Source organism: Musca autumnalis, unplaced genomic scaffold (assembly GCF_047663935.1).
Source record: "Musca autumnalis isolate F117 unplaced genomic scaffold, ASM4766393v1 scaffold_4, whole genome shotgun sequence".
NCBI lineage: Eukaryota > Metazoa > Arthropoda > Insecta > Diptera > Muscidae > Musca > Musca autumnalis.
In genome coordinates this window covers 201,610,988-201,627,546 of record NW_027411977.1, presented here as the reverse complement: position 1 = coordinate 201,627,546, position 16,559 = coordinate 201,610,988, and the positions used below count along the sequence as shown (strand labels likewise).

Below are 16,559 nucleotides of genomic sequence, written 5' to 3'. Positions count from 1 at the left end.
TGTAATATTTTTGTAGTTTAATTATACTATTCTAATGTTTGTTCCTATTTGATGTATGTATGTATGTGTTTTCATCAAGAGAACGATTAAGAGCTCGTGAACGATTCTGATCCAAATGATTGAACTGGATAGTGAACTATGAACTAGATTACTGAACTAGTTCAGTTAAAAGAGCTGAGCTATTGAACTAGATCTTTCAAATGACCTAGATTGTACAACTCTAATTGAGTAAATGAGAAAGTTATTTAGTTGCTCCTTCGAGTGAAACATAAATTAATCTTTGTAACAGAAGCTACTGTTATTTGGTTAACATAACCATCGGATGTAAAATAACATGTAAATGACGTTAACATATACATTTATAAATGAAATTGAAAAAGATGTTTACAAAATTAAATGAAATTAAGTTGTCATATAATAAAAATAATAATTATTAATAATGTTGATTAAACGGGCCGCTACATTCCTAGGTTTTATATTTTTGAGATATGGAAGTTCAGCCCACATTTTTAGGTTTTTATACCCTCAGCATTTATGCTAACGAGGGTATATACACTTTCATACGAAATAATGGTTTTAGACCCCAAGTATGTTTGGTCGAAATCCGTTCCAGACAATTTGGAGTCGATTTAGCAATGTCCGTCCGTCTGTCTGGCTTGCTAGTGCGCACGATAACTTTCGAACGGATGACCCGATTTGGTCCAAAATTTGTCCAAACTTAGTTTATGTTCGAAGATGGGTTATATCGGTCCATTCCTTCCGGTACCTCCCCCACAAAAGTTCGAAAATGTTCGGAAAATTTGTGCGCAAGATAACTCTTGAGGGGAGTAACCGATTTGGCACATCGTGTTATTTCTACCAGACTTAGATGTGGTTCTAGTATGGACTCAATCGATCCAATCCTTCGGGTACCTCCCACCCAAAATTTCGGAAAAGTACAGTTCAGGACCAGCTCTTGAATCTCTTTGATTTTTGCTGTAGCAACTTGTATTCACTGCCCCGCTTACGACGCACAGTGGTGCCGCTTCCATGTGAACGTGGACAAAAATAAAAGGATGAATTTTTGCACAAATACTTATGAGGGCATAGGAATGAAAAATACCAACTTTGGTCCATATCGGTTCAGATTTGGATATATCCCCCATATATATCTTTCCCCGATATTGCTATTAATCGGTCAATTGTAGGAGAATAGCCTCCAAATTAAATATCTGATATTTTCTTAGGCCCCTAATTAGTTTTAGCGATTTTGATAAAAATCGCTTCAGATTTGGATATAACCCCCATATATATCTTTTACCAATTTTGCAAATATCCGTCAATTTTAATTCAATATTCTTCAAATTGAATATGCGATGTTTTCATAGGCCGTTGATAAGTGTTATCGATTTTGATACAAATTTCAGATTTTGATATAACTCAGTCAATTTGAATTTAATAGCCTTCATATTTAATATGCAATTTTTTGCTTCAATGTTACCGTTTTAAACAATTTTTTTTTCAGATTTGGTTGAAGTCCCTGTGTATAATGGTACTTTTGTTTTTAATATTCTCTCTTTAACAACCTGCCTGGAGTTGCCACATAGTTGGCTTAAATTTGAAATAAAATTAATTGAAACTATAATCATGTTTATACTAACCAAACTTGCATTTTTCTTACACACTGTTTATGAAAATGTGGTTGTGTCTCAAAGAATTGGATTTTGTCGGATGTAATATTTGCATAATTTTATTCGAAAGGGATGTGTGTTTCATGTACCAAATGCCCGAAGCTGCAATTTGCTGCAATTTTTAGATACACTCCATGAAAGTACCGAAATTCGTGAGTAATGTATAACATGCTATTGCTTCAATCAACATAACAGTACTTTATGTATAAACATTATATGTAAACTTTTTTGTTCACAAAAAGGAAAGATATTGGCCACTCTTTGATTCCCAATTCAAAAGTTTTAACATTTCTAATAACTTGTTTAAATACAGTTCCATGAACAAGTGGTCCTTTTTTGTATAAATTTCAATATAAACTAACTACGAAAAATTTTCTATGTTTGAGGAGCTATAACTTTATAGTTACACCATATATCGACAAAATTCTTTCATGATTGTCCTATTTGAAGTGTTCCCTATAAAAAACCATAAAATTATAAAAAAGTCGACAACACATTTTTCGATTTTTGTCCACTGAGGCACCATTGTGCGACGGTACATGTCTCATTAGGGGCAAGTCTATACTTCCTTAGAAAATAGCTCTAAAGATGCAAAAAACCCCTATGACACCGTGTGTAGTGGTTGGAGCGCAGGATAACTCCCGAACGGATCAACCGATTTGGTCCAAAATTTGGCTTTCATAATATTTTGTCCAAACATAGTTTAAGTTCGAACATAAGGTAAACTTTTTTTTCAGGGGAACATCTATACTTCTTGAGAAAACAGCCCGAAAGGTGTAAAAACCCCCATATGGCACCGTAGCACGATAACTCTCGAACTAACCGATTTGGTCCAAAATTTGGCCTTCCTCATATTTTGTCATAGTTTCAGTTCGAAGATAGGCAATACCGGTCCACAACCTTCGGTACTTTCCACGAATATTTAAAAAATGTCACTTAAATGGTATGCACGATATCTCTTGAACAAATTTAACTTCTAAAATGGAGGTACCTTAGGGTACCTTCCCACAAAAGTTCAATATTTGTGTCTAAAAGCAGTTTAAGGTCTGTTCGAAGAAAATGTATACCGATGCTGTTCATTGTTGTCCTGCTTACAGCGATATTATGTTTTCCCTGGACAAGTTCACGCTTCCTGGCATACTGGTCTAAAAGTTATACGATGACTCACTGAAATGACTAATGAGCGCGATATCTATCGAAAATATATGAATCCCGAAATAAGATCCACTTCCATAATGAACTATGACGGTCCTTTAAGTACCTCCTCTGCAACACTTTTGAACTTAAATTCTAATCCATATTTTCGTCGGCAAGTTCAACTGTCCAAAAAATCCACAAAATATGAAAAGACCATAAATACATTCGATCGATGAATGAAAGTTTCAATTCACATACGCTGAGGGTATGCCTCTGTCGACAAAGCCGACTGATACTTTTTTACTTGTTTGTTAGGTTTTAAGGATTTGCTTTAAAAAAGGGTAGTCTTATCGAAATGGGACTGGAGAAAGTCTTATAGCTGTGAAAATTCTCTACAAGATTGGCTTTTGTAATTTGTTCCTAGGTTGTACCGTTATTGAGATATGTACCCAGAAAAATGTTCGATGCCAAAGATGTCATTCAATCATGGGTGCAAGTGATCTGGCATGCCATCTTCTTAACATCTTCATCGATGAATTTTATATGTGCGTGGACCCCAGAAGGCTATTCATTTTAGGATCCAAAGCATATCATTTACACCAATGCTTTGACATGTTATTTTCACCAATGCTTTGACATGTCATTTTCACCATGTCATTTTCACCAACCCTTTGCAATGACATTTTCATTACCACGAGAGTTTTAACAACGTTGGTTGCGATTTCGAGTCTCCGACAACATCAAGCCTATTGTAAATAATTAATCTTTTATACATATTTAGAAAAATGTGTATAAATAAAAAACACAAAATTCATCTCTATTGGATCGATGGAATGGGTTCAAATGCTAATGAAAAGATCGGATCTTTCACGACCTCGTTTGAACCAATGCAAAAGATGCCATGAAATAAGTCATCGCATGTAATCCCTTCATTCAAATTTTGTTGCGTAAATTTAAGTTGGGAAATTGCTGTCATGACATTGTTTTATAAAGATTTGATACAGTAAGTGAATTGTCCCAATTTGAACTTCTATATCTCAAAAATTGTAAAACCTACGAAAATGTTATAAAGGACAATCTGGTAGAGAATTTTCACTACTACATCATTTACTTTAGTTTCCCAGCAAAATAATAAAACCTAAAACCCCTACAAATGTGAGCATTTACCGCGATTTATTTTAAAAGCGCTCCGGCGATTTTTTCAGATTTTTTGATTTTTCTCATCTATGAACATTGTAGTTTCAGAATCCGCAAAAACTTGCCAGGTGTAAGCTCCTTTCATTTAAAGTTGGTTTATTGACGAACATAAATAAGAAAAGGAGCCTTTATAGACGAGTAGAAGGGGATCCTCATAGACGAGCAGAAGGGAATCTTTATAGACGAGCAGATGGAAGTCTTTATAGACGAGCAGAAGGGAGTCTTTATAGACGAGCAGAAGGGAGTCTTTATAGACGGGCAAAAAGCAGACAAACAAAAGGTAGTCTTTATAGACAAACGGAATGGAATTTTGTCGACGAGTAATGGGTGAGTCGAGTCACATGTTGGCCACCATCCATTCGTCTCAAGAACTACTGGCTTTCCCCTGTATTCTAACTAATCGGATTGATTAAATGGTGGAAAGAAGACTAATCTATTCAAACATTAGAGATATTTCTTCAAAACACCCCACAGAAGGAGTCTTATCTCCTTTACTCTAGCTCTTGGTGGTTCACGAGATACTCACGAAATTTGATAGATTAGGAATTAGGGTAGTTGATAATGCAGATGACAAGAAGAAGGAAGTCTTTATAGACGAGCAGAAGGGGGCCTTTATCCAACATCCCTAGATTCCGAGGTGCTTTGAGGCTCAGGGAGCTTAACACGGGTAGGGTCATCCTAGAATAATGAGTTCATTTTACCTTATTTTTCCTATCTCTTTATTTTATTTACTTCCCTTGCTATCTTTTCCTAACATGTTTATCTATTTTCAGAATGAGCACAATGCACAGTGGTCGCTGCCATTTGCCAAAATTAAAAAAAATGAATGTATAATTTTTGGTACCAAATGTGTTCATGTCTACTCCTAGCATGTTAAATTTCTCTAAAATAAATTTGTTATGGATTACTTATTACTGTACTCTTTGAGAATAGCATCAAAAAGAGGAATTTTAACAGGTTAGATTTCGAGGTGAATTCAATGCAAAAGTTAGGTGAAAGTAAAATATTAATATCAAACTAAATGAACTCTATATTGGCCAAACTTAATTCGAATATTGAAAAACAATGTATTAACCTAATTTTTATTCAGTCTTGTGTTTGTTAATTTTTGAGATTAATTATTGAATATGTGTGTTGTCTGAAGGACTTTTGTAATGTCATTTCTACAGTATAATTAAATTTCATGTAAAGTTTTAGTTATGTTCCCCCTCTTTCCCCCCAACGAATTTTTTTAGAAGATTAGTAGTAGTCTATAGATTCTATTTTCAAAATATCAGCTGCAACTTTACGCAACTTTGGAACTTGTTCCCAAAATACTAAGGGTACCTTTCAGGGTGTTTTGTAATTTTTTTCAAATGCGCAAGTGATACATTTCAGCTTTTTAAATATATAGAAGAGATATTGCACGGTTCAGTTATATGAAGGATACGCCAGAATGTTGTACTGAATGTAAAATTTGTCCTGAATGTAAAAAATTTCAGCCATTTTGATTGATTATTACGACTAGAACCCTAAAAATACCGAATATCGGGCGGTATCGATTTATGGGGAGAACATCAAAGGGTCGACCTACATTAATCGACAATTTTCTGGGGGTAGCCTAAAGGTAGAAACACAATGACATACGCCGCCTTTCCACGCTCAGTTTCATATAAAAGACTAAAGGCCAAGTACTACCTAATTCGAATGAATTAGGCAGCATTTGAATTAGGTAGTACTTGGCCTTTAATCTTTTACATGAAACTGAGCGTGAAAAAAGCGGCGTATTTCATTCTGTTCACACCTTAACTCCAGGAAAGATTTAGTGGCATTTCGGCCATTTCGAATTAAAAATTTATATAAAACCTTCAAAAATCCGAAAATCGGGTGGTACCATAATATGGGGACCCTATCAAAACGTGGACCCAATTCACAAAATATTTTTGCAAGAAGGTTTTCTAACACTAGGGAATACCGATAGCCAAATTTCAGCGAATTTCATTGAAATCTGTGCTCAAAACCCCCAAAATGCCAGAAATCAGGGGGTACCGTTCTGTAGGGGCTATACCTAAAGTTGGACCTATGTTGAATTTGTTTTGCTCTTTTTTATTTGAGTTGCTAAACTAGCCTTTACTGAAAATTTCGTATTGATATCTGCACAGGAAGTATTTTTGGCCGCTCTTCCCATACAAGTTCGACCACAGTGCAATGGCGGACCTCTGCTTAATTAAATCATAGAGTTGTTGGGTCTAAATCTCAGAAAGTATTGATTATCCTTTGCAAAAAACATAATGTTGGAGTCATGACCACAACTTTCAACTTCAGCACGACCCGGAAAGTGACCTAAAGCTTATTAAGGCGTTGTTCCTTCGGACCTCTTTCTCTCTCTAGATCATGAAGATCTCTACTGACGTGTCTGGGAGTCCACAGCCTGTGCACAGGGATACTCACGGCGATAATACCCAAGCAGGTATGGCATCGACAACATCTTGTTGTGCTGATGCACCGGTAAAATCTTCGCCTCCTCATGTGCTCAGGGCGGCATTTTGACCTCGGTGCGGTATTTTTGCAGATTCGAATATTCTTTCACTGAGCAGCTTAAACATTGTCATACCACACTGTTGCCGCAAGGACAAGGACTGCCTATTGTTTTAAAAGAGGTCAACAAGGAATTTCTTCCCATTTCTAATCTTACGGCAGTTACCGCAAGATTTCTTTAGCAGCAAACAAGTACTGCCGACCAGCGACTTGAGGACTTTGTTCCAATTTCTGATCTTACCGCACGACTTAAATAAGCTATCACCGCTACATCCCATATCTTGGTCGGGGAATCAGGACACAATCGGCTGGGGGGCTAAGGATACATTGGGGACACTTTTCAAACACTCAACTCCGTGTTCGTCCAGTTGCTTAAGCATTACCATTGAGATTCCGTGCGGATTCGAGAGTGTTTTAATTCTGTACCAATATTGCATTGCTTTAGGTTGTATTAGCCACTTTTTCCGCTTACGACTAGCTTGTTGATTTCAAGAGTAAGTTCCTTAACTGTTGGGTCGTCAGGATTCGTACGACGAAGCTCGTCACGATGATGACGGTTGTCTGAGTCAAGGAAAAAAGGAAATGTCATTTATCACACCGAGTGCTACAATGTTGATTTCTGGCGAGCTGTGGCAATCTACTCTTATCCAACGTCGGAATGCCAACGCTCATGATGATCATTGAAGTCCCCTGGTTCGGCACGGTTATTGACCCACAATAGCGGAGTAATATCAAGGAAATAAGACACATTATAAATATTCATCGTATCGTATTCATCGTATGTTGCCCCCATATATTCCATACATTTCTCACTAGAGTATTTTACGGATTGGTGAATATGGAAGGCAAGTCCTCTTTTTTAGTCAGAATGACCGGTGAGCAAAGGCGGAGAACTGCTTAATACACCGCAAAAATAGATCCTAGGGTTACGTTTTGGTATAATTCCCTATTTTCGGTATATTGTGGATGTTAGCTACATTTTTGGACCGAACTACCAGTAATTTAACATTTGAGGTTCCCAGTAGCCACAAAATATCCCACAGAAAATTGTCAACATAGGTTCATGTTTTGGCATAGTCTACATATAACAATACCTCCCGATTTTCCGTACTTTGAAGATTTATATCACATTTTTGACCAAACTACTTGCAATTTAATATTTGAGGTTCCCAGCGGTCACAGAACTTCTCCACCAACAAGTAAAAAAGTATCAGTCGGGCTTGCCGACAGAGATATACCTTTAGACTATGTGAATGTAAACGGACAGTTCGAATTTATTTAGGATCTTTTCAGAAATTTGTGGCCTTTTTGGAAATTTGAATTTGCCGACAAATATGGAGGAGGTATTTGAAGGAATGGACCGATTTGGTCCATTATGGAAGTGGATCTTAGTTTGGGAGTCATATCTTTTTGATAGATATCGCGCCCACTAGTCATTTCAGTGACTCCTTGTATATCTTTTGGACCAGTATACAAGGAAGCATGGGCTTGTCCACGGAAAATATATTTCCAAAGGACCCTTAACTGCACATAGATACAAATGTTGAACTTTTGTGGTGGTGGTACACTAAGGAGATATTGGCCATTTCAGAAGTTAAAATGCATTTGGACAAATATCAGGAGATCCAAAGTTTGGTCCAAATTGGTTGCCCCGTTCAAGAGATATCGTGTATACCATTTCAGTGACATTTTCTTAATATTGGTGGAAGTACCAGAAGTTGTGGACCGGTGGAACTGAAACTAAGTTTGGACAAATTATGACGAAGGCCAAATTTTGGACCAAATCGGTTATAGAGGTTTTTTACACATTTCGGGCTGTTTTCTCAAGAAGTGTGGACTTGCCCTTGAAAAAACTTTTACCGTCGTAATTGAGGCAACGAATTCAAGTTGCTTCAACAAAAATCAAAGTGTTTCGAGAGCAGGTCTTAAGGTGAAGTACCCCAAGAAGTGGACAAATATATTCCATTTTCGAACTTGATCTATATCTGGTAGATATATTAGAATGTGTAGTATGTACTAAGTATGGACTAAATCTGTCACTCCCTTCAATAGTTATACTGCGCACAGTTTTTCCGAAAAAAGTTAGAATTTTTGTGGGGGAGGTAGCTGAAGGAGTGGACCGCTATGGCTTATCTTCGAACTTAAACTAAGTTTGGACAAAATATTACTAAGGCCAAATTTTGGACCGAATCGGCAGATCCGTTCCAGAGTTATCTTGCGCTCCAACCACTACACACGGTGTCGCAGGGGTTTTTTGCATCCTTCAAGCTATTTTCTCAGGAAGTATGGACTTGCTCCTGATGAAATTTGTCCCATCGTATGGGGGCAGTGAATATAAGTTGTTACAACAAAAATCGAAGCGATTCGAGAAATTTTGTGTGGAAGGTAGCCGAAGGAGTTGACCGATTGAGTCCGTATTAGAACCTTATCTAATATTGGTATACATTTTATGATGTGCAAATTATAGACCAAATCGGTTACTTCCTTCAACGGATATCGTGCGCACAAATTTTCCGAACATTTTCGAACTTTTGTCGGGGAGGTGCCGGAAGAAGTGGACCGATATAATCCATCTTCGAATTTAAACTAAGTTCGGACAAAATATTACGAAAGCCAAATTTTGGACCGAATCGATTCATCCATTCGAGAGTTATCGTGCGCTCCATCCAGACAGACAGACAGACTTGGCTAAATCAACTCCAAATTGTCTGAAACGGATTTCCTCCAAAAATACTTGGGGTCTAAAACCATTATTTCGATGAGGCACATTTTGCCCGTATGAAAGTGTATATACCCTCGTTAGCATAAATGCTATAAAATTTTTTAACATAGGTCCATGTTTTGGTATAGCCCCCATATAGCACTACCTCTCGATTTTAGGTATTTTGAGGACTTTTGCTATATATTTTACCAAACTGCATGTAATTTGAAATTTGGGGTTCTCAGTGGTCACAAAACTTCTGCAACAAAAATTGTCAACACTGGTGTATGTTTTGGCTTAGCTCCACGTAACGCTACCTCCCGATTTTAGGTATATTGGGTAATTTGGTTACATTTTTTGACTGAACTACCTGTAATTTGACATTTAAGCTTTCCAGCGGCCACATAACTTTTCCACCAAAAGTGCTCAACATTGGTGCATATTTTGGTATAGCCGCCATATAATAGTACCTCCCGGTTTTATATATTTGGAGGATTTTTGCTACATTATTTAACCGAACTGCCTGTAATTTCACATTTGAGGTCCCACGCAATCATGAAACTTTTACAACAAAAATTTTTATCACAGGTCCACGTTTTGGTATAGCCCCCACAGAACGGTACCTCCCGATTTTTCGTTTTTCAGGTAATTTTAAGTTTTAGCTGATCGAATTAGCCAGAGTTACATATTTGGGGTTCCCTATGATACTTAACGCTTTTTTACTTATTTCTCATTGATGAAGGACTGCTTATTCAGTAACGAAGTTAACGTAGCTATAACTAAGCGTAGGATTGAATTACTTTGACAAGGTCATTGGTTAAAGGAACAACATTGTGTTATTTTTATGTATATGACATCTATATATAGGTACAACTTGGCCAACAAACCAAGAAAACCATTTAAAGTTCCCGATAATCTTGTCGTCTATGGCAAAGTTTACCTCTAATATGCAATTCTAATGAAGTTGTTATGTTGGGTCGCTCCCAAATGATGATGACATAAAAAGGGGAAAATGAAAACAATCATCTCGCCTTCTTCTTCGCCTTCGACGTCTTCTTGTTTTGCAACACAAAACAATTAAAAAAGGAAATTAACATTGACGTCATCAACCTGGTACGTGCGTATGTATGCGTATAGTATGTACCCAGAGTACAGCCAGCTGTAACGGTTGGTTGGAAAAGTTTACGCTTAAAATGGCCAAGGAATTGAATTTTCTTGTTTGTCAATCTTAGGCGGCAGACAGACACTGGGGCATAGAACCAACCGACGGTTGTTGGTTGGTGACGGAAAATAATTTTTCCAGAACTTCATCAATGTGAGTCAGTGAGTTGAGTGAATTGAGTGATTGAGAGGTCGAGTTGGCACACATATTGCGTTTAAGGTTAGTGAAGCAGAAGATAAAGAAAAAAGGCTTAAGCAAAAGAGAAAATTCGTATCCTGTGTGTGTGTGGCCTAAGGGCTTTAATTTAATTCGTGTTGCTTTATTACTTTTTTGTTTTATGGTATACCATTATTTTTCTCATTTTTTTCATCTTCTTCTTGTTCTTCATTATTCAGCCATTGTTTGTTGTTATTTGTTTTTAAGTTCTTGGCTCGTTGATTCTCGGTTTTTTTTTTCAATAGAATTCCCTACCATTTTGTTTTGGGATTTGATTCGTGCATTGATTTTAAAATCATTATTGGATGATTGTTCATGTTAATCCTCCATTTCTGTTTTTGCTTCGACATTTTCTGCTTCGGATTCTTTCATAAATTTGGCTTCAGGGTGGCGGTGACAGCAAACACTAAGCTGTTGAATGAGTGAGCGATTGTTTATGACTTATCGATTATGGCAAAGAAATCATCTTCATCAGAAGAAGAAGAAAAAAAGAGGAAGCGGGAAATGAGTATAACCTCAAACATTGGATGTGCTCAACTGTGAATTTCACAATCAAGACAACGCAAGGATATACGTCTAAAACAGCATAGCAGCATATCTGTCCACATATATTTTTACAGTTCTCATATCCCTCTTTGGCTTTTGTATTGGCACAAGAAGAAGAAAAAACGTATTGACGTTTGACGAGGAGATTAAAGTATAATCAACATCTATGTTAAAGTGTGAGTGAATGTGTGTTGGAAATGTGTTGCCTTTAGAGCAGCAACAACAACATCCTTAGTAAATCATTTCAAGTCAAATTCTTCAATACGTTGAATTATGGATGGGGACTCAGCATAAGAAAATCATGGCACAAAATTCTAAGCGCCATAACCTAAGCAATCCCTGGGAAGAAATTCTAAAGTTGACAAGTGTTTACTCTCGTCAACAATTTCCTTGGAATTACTCTAGACATTTGTCAAAATCCATCCTACCCTCCAGGGAGTTGTGTCTCTCTCATTTTTTATTCAAATATTTATTCATTTATAATGAATACATTTCAGTTTATTTCTACCGTTTAGATAAAATGAACAAAATTTTCGGCAAAAGGCAAATCAAGCGAATTCATATTTAAATTATTCACCTGTCAAAAATTATAACTGACAGAGAAAATGCTGTGGTGGAGTGAGAGAGAAAGGAGAGTGAGAACCAGAGGAAAAGAGCAATTTCAAAGGAATTTGATTTGGTATTGAAATTTTCATTGTAATTATTATGAAATTGCCAAATATGCGAATGGGTGGGGGAGGAAATTGCGAACTCTTAAAGAAATCTCTCATTCCAAAGTCGGGAAAACGGTGAAATTATAATTAGTGAAGAAATTTTTATGATGGGGCAATTTCGGAATTTTAATTGGAAATATAACAGCATTAAGGTACTTTAAAGGGAGAATATTTCTAAACACGAATCGATTTGAACTATTTTTGGAAACACTACTTTTATTGAGGGGCGATGTATGAAGAAGATTTAAGAGAAAGTTCAAATAAAATCGGGATTTAAATGACAAATTCAAAACGCATACCTAGAGCACTGCCTTAGCACCCGCTAATTCGCACTTACCAATGCAAAAAATAAACAAGTAAAAAATCTAGCATTCGACAGGTCCGAAATTTTTTTACCCTCCACCATCAAATATTCTGAACTAAAATGGAATAATTAGTTTCCTTTCTTGTCTACAATCTTAGGTGGAGAAGTTTATCGACCACGGATACTCCAAATCCCTAACTAAGGCCAGAAAATGTATCTAAAAATGTCATCAATAGGGCGGTATCGTTGTACGGGGGCCACACCAAAACGTGGATCTGTACCGACAATTTTTGGTGGAGAAGTTTTGTGAGCACTGAAAACCTCAAGTGTCAAATTACAGGTAGTTCGGTCTATTTATGCGGGCTATAACGAAATATGCACCTATTTTGATAATTTGTGGTGACGAAGTTTTGTGACTTCTGGGAAACTCAAATTTCAAATTACAGGTCGTTCGGTCAAAAAATGTTGCTAAAACCCTCAAAGTACCGAGAATCGGGAGATAATCTTATATGGGGGTTATACCGAAACATGGACATATGTTGAAAATTTTTGGTGGAGATGTGACCGCTGGGAACCTAAAATGTTAAATTGCAGGTAGTTTGGTCAAAAATGTAGCTAAAATCCTCCAAATGTCGATAATCGGGAAATACCGTTATATGGGGGCTATACAAAAATATGGTCCTATGTTGACCATTTTTGGTATATATGTTTTCTGACATCTGGGGACCTTAAACGTCAAATAACAGGTAGTTCGGTCAATAAATTTTGCTAGAACCCTCAAAATACCGAAAATCGGAAGGTATCGTTATATGGGGGCTATACCAAGACATGGACTTATGTTGATAATTTTTGATGGAAATGTTTTATTGTGACCACTCACGGTGCTCTTGAATCAAATTTAAATGGAAGGTGCTTACACCTGGGAAGTTTACACCAATCGAAATGGAGCTAAAGAAAATGTTGTAGCTGTGAAAAATCTCTACAGTATTAACGTTTATGATTTGTTCTCAGGCTGTACCATTTTTGAGATAAAGAAACTCAGTTTACATTTTAAGGTTTTTTTGTTAGGGTTTCGCGATTTTGCTTGAATATGGCAAGTCTTATCGGCATGGGACCTGAGAAAATCTTATAGCTATGAAAATTCTCTACAATACTGGCTTATGTAATTTTTCTTAGGTTGTGCAATTTTTTTAGATATATAAGTTTATGTTGGGAAATTGCAGTCATGGCATTGTTTTATAAGGGGACTATACAGAATTGAATTGAATTTGAATTGTCCCAATTTGAACTTCTCCATCTCAAAAACGGTAAAACCTACGAGAAATCCACAAAGGTCAATCTTGTAGAGAATTTTCATAGCTACAACATTTTCTTTCGTCCTATTTTGATAGGACTTGCGGCATCTAAGTAAAATCGGGAAAACCTAAACAACCCCTAAAAATGTCAACTTAAATCGCGATTTATTTAAAAAGCGCTCCGGCGATTTTTTTTGTTTTTTGATTTTTCTCATCCATAAACATTGTAGTTTCAGAATCCGCAAAAACTTCCGAGGTGTAAGCACCTTCCATTTAAAAGTGTTTGAAGAGCACCGTGCACTGGGAACCTCAAATGTTCGACCAAAAATGTAGCAAAATCCTCAAAATGCCTAAAATCCGGAGGTATCCGGGGCTATATCTAAACATGAGCCTATGTGGTCAATTTTTGGTGTTGCGATCTCTTAGAACCTCAAATGTCATATTACCAACAGTTCGATTAAAATTTTAGCAAAAATCCACAAACTATCTAAAATCCGGGGGTACGGTTATATGGGGGCCACACCAAAACATGGATATATGTTGACGATTTTTGGTGGAGAAGTTTCGTGATCACTGACAACCTCAAATATCAAATTACAGCTGGTGCGGTTAAAAATTGTAGCTAAAGTTCTCAAAAAACCGAAATACTTAAAGTTGGACCTATGATGCATTTTTGTTTTGTTTTTTAATTTGTGTTGTTAAATTAACCTTTATTGAAATTTTCGTATTGATATCTGCACAGGAAGTATTTTTGGCCGCTCTTCCCATACAAGTTCGACCACAGTGCGTTGTGGTTATATGCGGAGAAGTTTCGTGGCCACTGAGAACCTCAAATGTAAAATTACAGCTGGTGCGGTTAAAAATTGTAGCTAAAGTTCTCAAAAAACCGAAATGCGGGAGGTACCATTGTATGGGGGCCACGGCAAAACATGGATTTATGTTGACAATTTTTGGTGGAGAAGTTTCGTGATTGCAGCGAACCTCAAATTTAAAATTACGAATAGTTCAGTCAAAAAATGTAGCTAAATCCCTCAAAATACCGAAAATCCGAGGTACCGTTGTATGAGGTCTATAACAAATTTTCACATATGTTGAAAATGCTGAAGTTTTGTGACAACTGACAACCTCAAATTTCAAACTACAGTTAGTTCGGTTAAAATATTTAGCAAAAATCCTCAAAATACCTAAAATCCGGAGGTACAGTTATATGGGGGCTATATCGAAACATGGGCATATGTTGACCATTTTTGGTGGACATGTCTTATGACCGCTGGGAACGTTAAATGTCCAATTGCGGTAGTTTAGTCAAAAATGTTGCTAAAATCCTCCAAACGCCGATAATCGGCAGGTACCGATATATGTGGCCTATACAAAAATATGGCCCTATGTTCACCATTTTTGGTAGAAATTTTTTGTGACATCTGGGGACCTTAAACGTCAAAAAAAGGTAGTTCGTCAATAAATTTTGCTAAAACCTTCAAAGTACCGAAAATCGGGAGATACCGTTATATGGGGACAATACCAAACTAAGGACCTATGTTAAAATTTTTTTTGGAGAAATTTTGCGATCAGTAGGTACCTCACACATCAAATTACAGGTAGTTGAGTCACCTAAACCAAAATATGGACTTATGTTGATAATTTTTGAAGGATATGTTTATTGTGACAACTCGGAACCTCAAATGTCTCAAATGTCGACCAAAAAATGTAGCAACAATCCTCAAATGCCTAAAATCCGGAGGTTTCGTTATATGGTGGCTTTACCTAAACATGGGGCTATGTTGACATTTTTTTGGCGTTGTGACCTCTAAGACCCTCAAATGTCATATTATCAATAGTTCGGTTAAAAATTGTAGCAAAAATTCTCAAATATCAGAATGCAGTTAGTTCGGTAAAAATGTAGCAAAATCCTCAAATTTTGTTGGCGAAGTTTTGTGACCACTGGGAACCTCAAATATCAAAGAATATGTAGTTCGGCGAAAAGTACCGAAAATTCGGAGGTGCGGTTATATGGGGGCTATACTGTTTTTGGTGGAGAAGTTTTACGACTAATGGGAACCTCAAATGGTAGTTCGATCAAGAAAAGTACCAAAAGTTCTCAAACTACCTAAAATCGGAACATACATGAAGGCTGTATCAAAATGTTCACCTATAATGAGAAGTTTTGATGGACATTTTTGAGACCACTGGAAATCTTAAATGTTAATTAACAGGTAGTTCAGTCAAAAAGTGTGGGATGTATAGCACCGCTGACTCTCTAAATTTTAAGTCATAGCTGCTCAATGAACCTCGATAATACATAGAGTGGTGGCGGCTTACATCAGCATCGATCTGATGATTGGTGGGGATTCAGAGAATTCAATCCTTCAGAGAAATCCTCGGTTAGCTGAAACAATGAGGGTGATGAGCGTTGTGTAACCTGAAGACCCAAGAGTTAGGAACTTGATCTTAAAGTCAACATGCCAGTATGCGAATATAAGCGAAAAAAGGTCTAGGCCACCTGAGAACGCAACATTGGTAAAGTGTGGACAATGGTTAAATCATTCTCGAATCCAGGAATGAAGGATGATAGAGTGGCTGTTACTTTCAACGGCGCGAAAAAGACAGATGCGAAGAGGTGCGTATGTTTTTTTAAACGGCTGTTTATAGAGCACCCCAAGAGTGTTAGGTCGAAGTGGAGTGTGCTACGCCGTATAAGAAGAGCCCTTTCAGCCGATGAGGTACCACCACAATTTACGATGGACAATGTTTCAGATATTATCCGCAACACGGAATCATCCAAAGTGTTGGACACAAATGAAATCTAAATGGCAATGCTTAAACAACCGCCTATATTGTGCCAGAAGCCTGGAAAGTGTGCAGTGTGCTCCCACTACTGAAACCAGGCAATAATTATAGCAGAGGCGAATCGTATAGGCCGATTTACCTCCTGTCGCCAGTAGCGAGGATTCTAGATGCACTACACTTGTACATAATGATAAGCTGTTTTCCAGTTGACCAACATCAGGTTGGATTCATTACTGAACCACAACAACATTGCACGCCATATCAACACATATCAATCGAGGACTGAACCAGAACAGGCCTTGCGACCGAACACT

The 16,559-nt window shown here is 37.0% G+C and overlaps 1 protein-coding gene across 4 annotated transcripts in view; it reads right to left on the bottom strand.

Annotated features, from left to right (window-relative positions):
- Sytbeta (Synaptotagmin beta) overlaps window positions 1–16,559 on the bottom strand; it is a 494,139-nt gene that overhangs the window by 73,129 nt on the left and 404,451 nt on the right. The gene's annotated exons all lie outside the window — the stretch shown is intronic.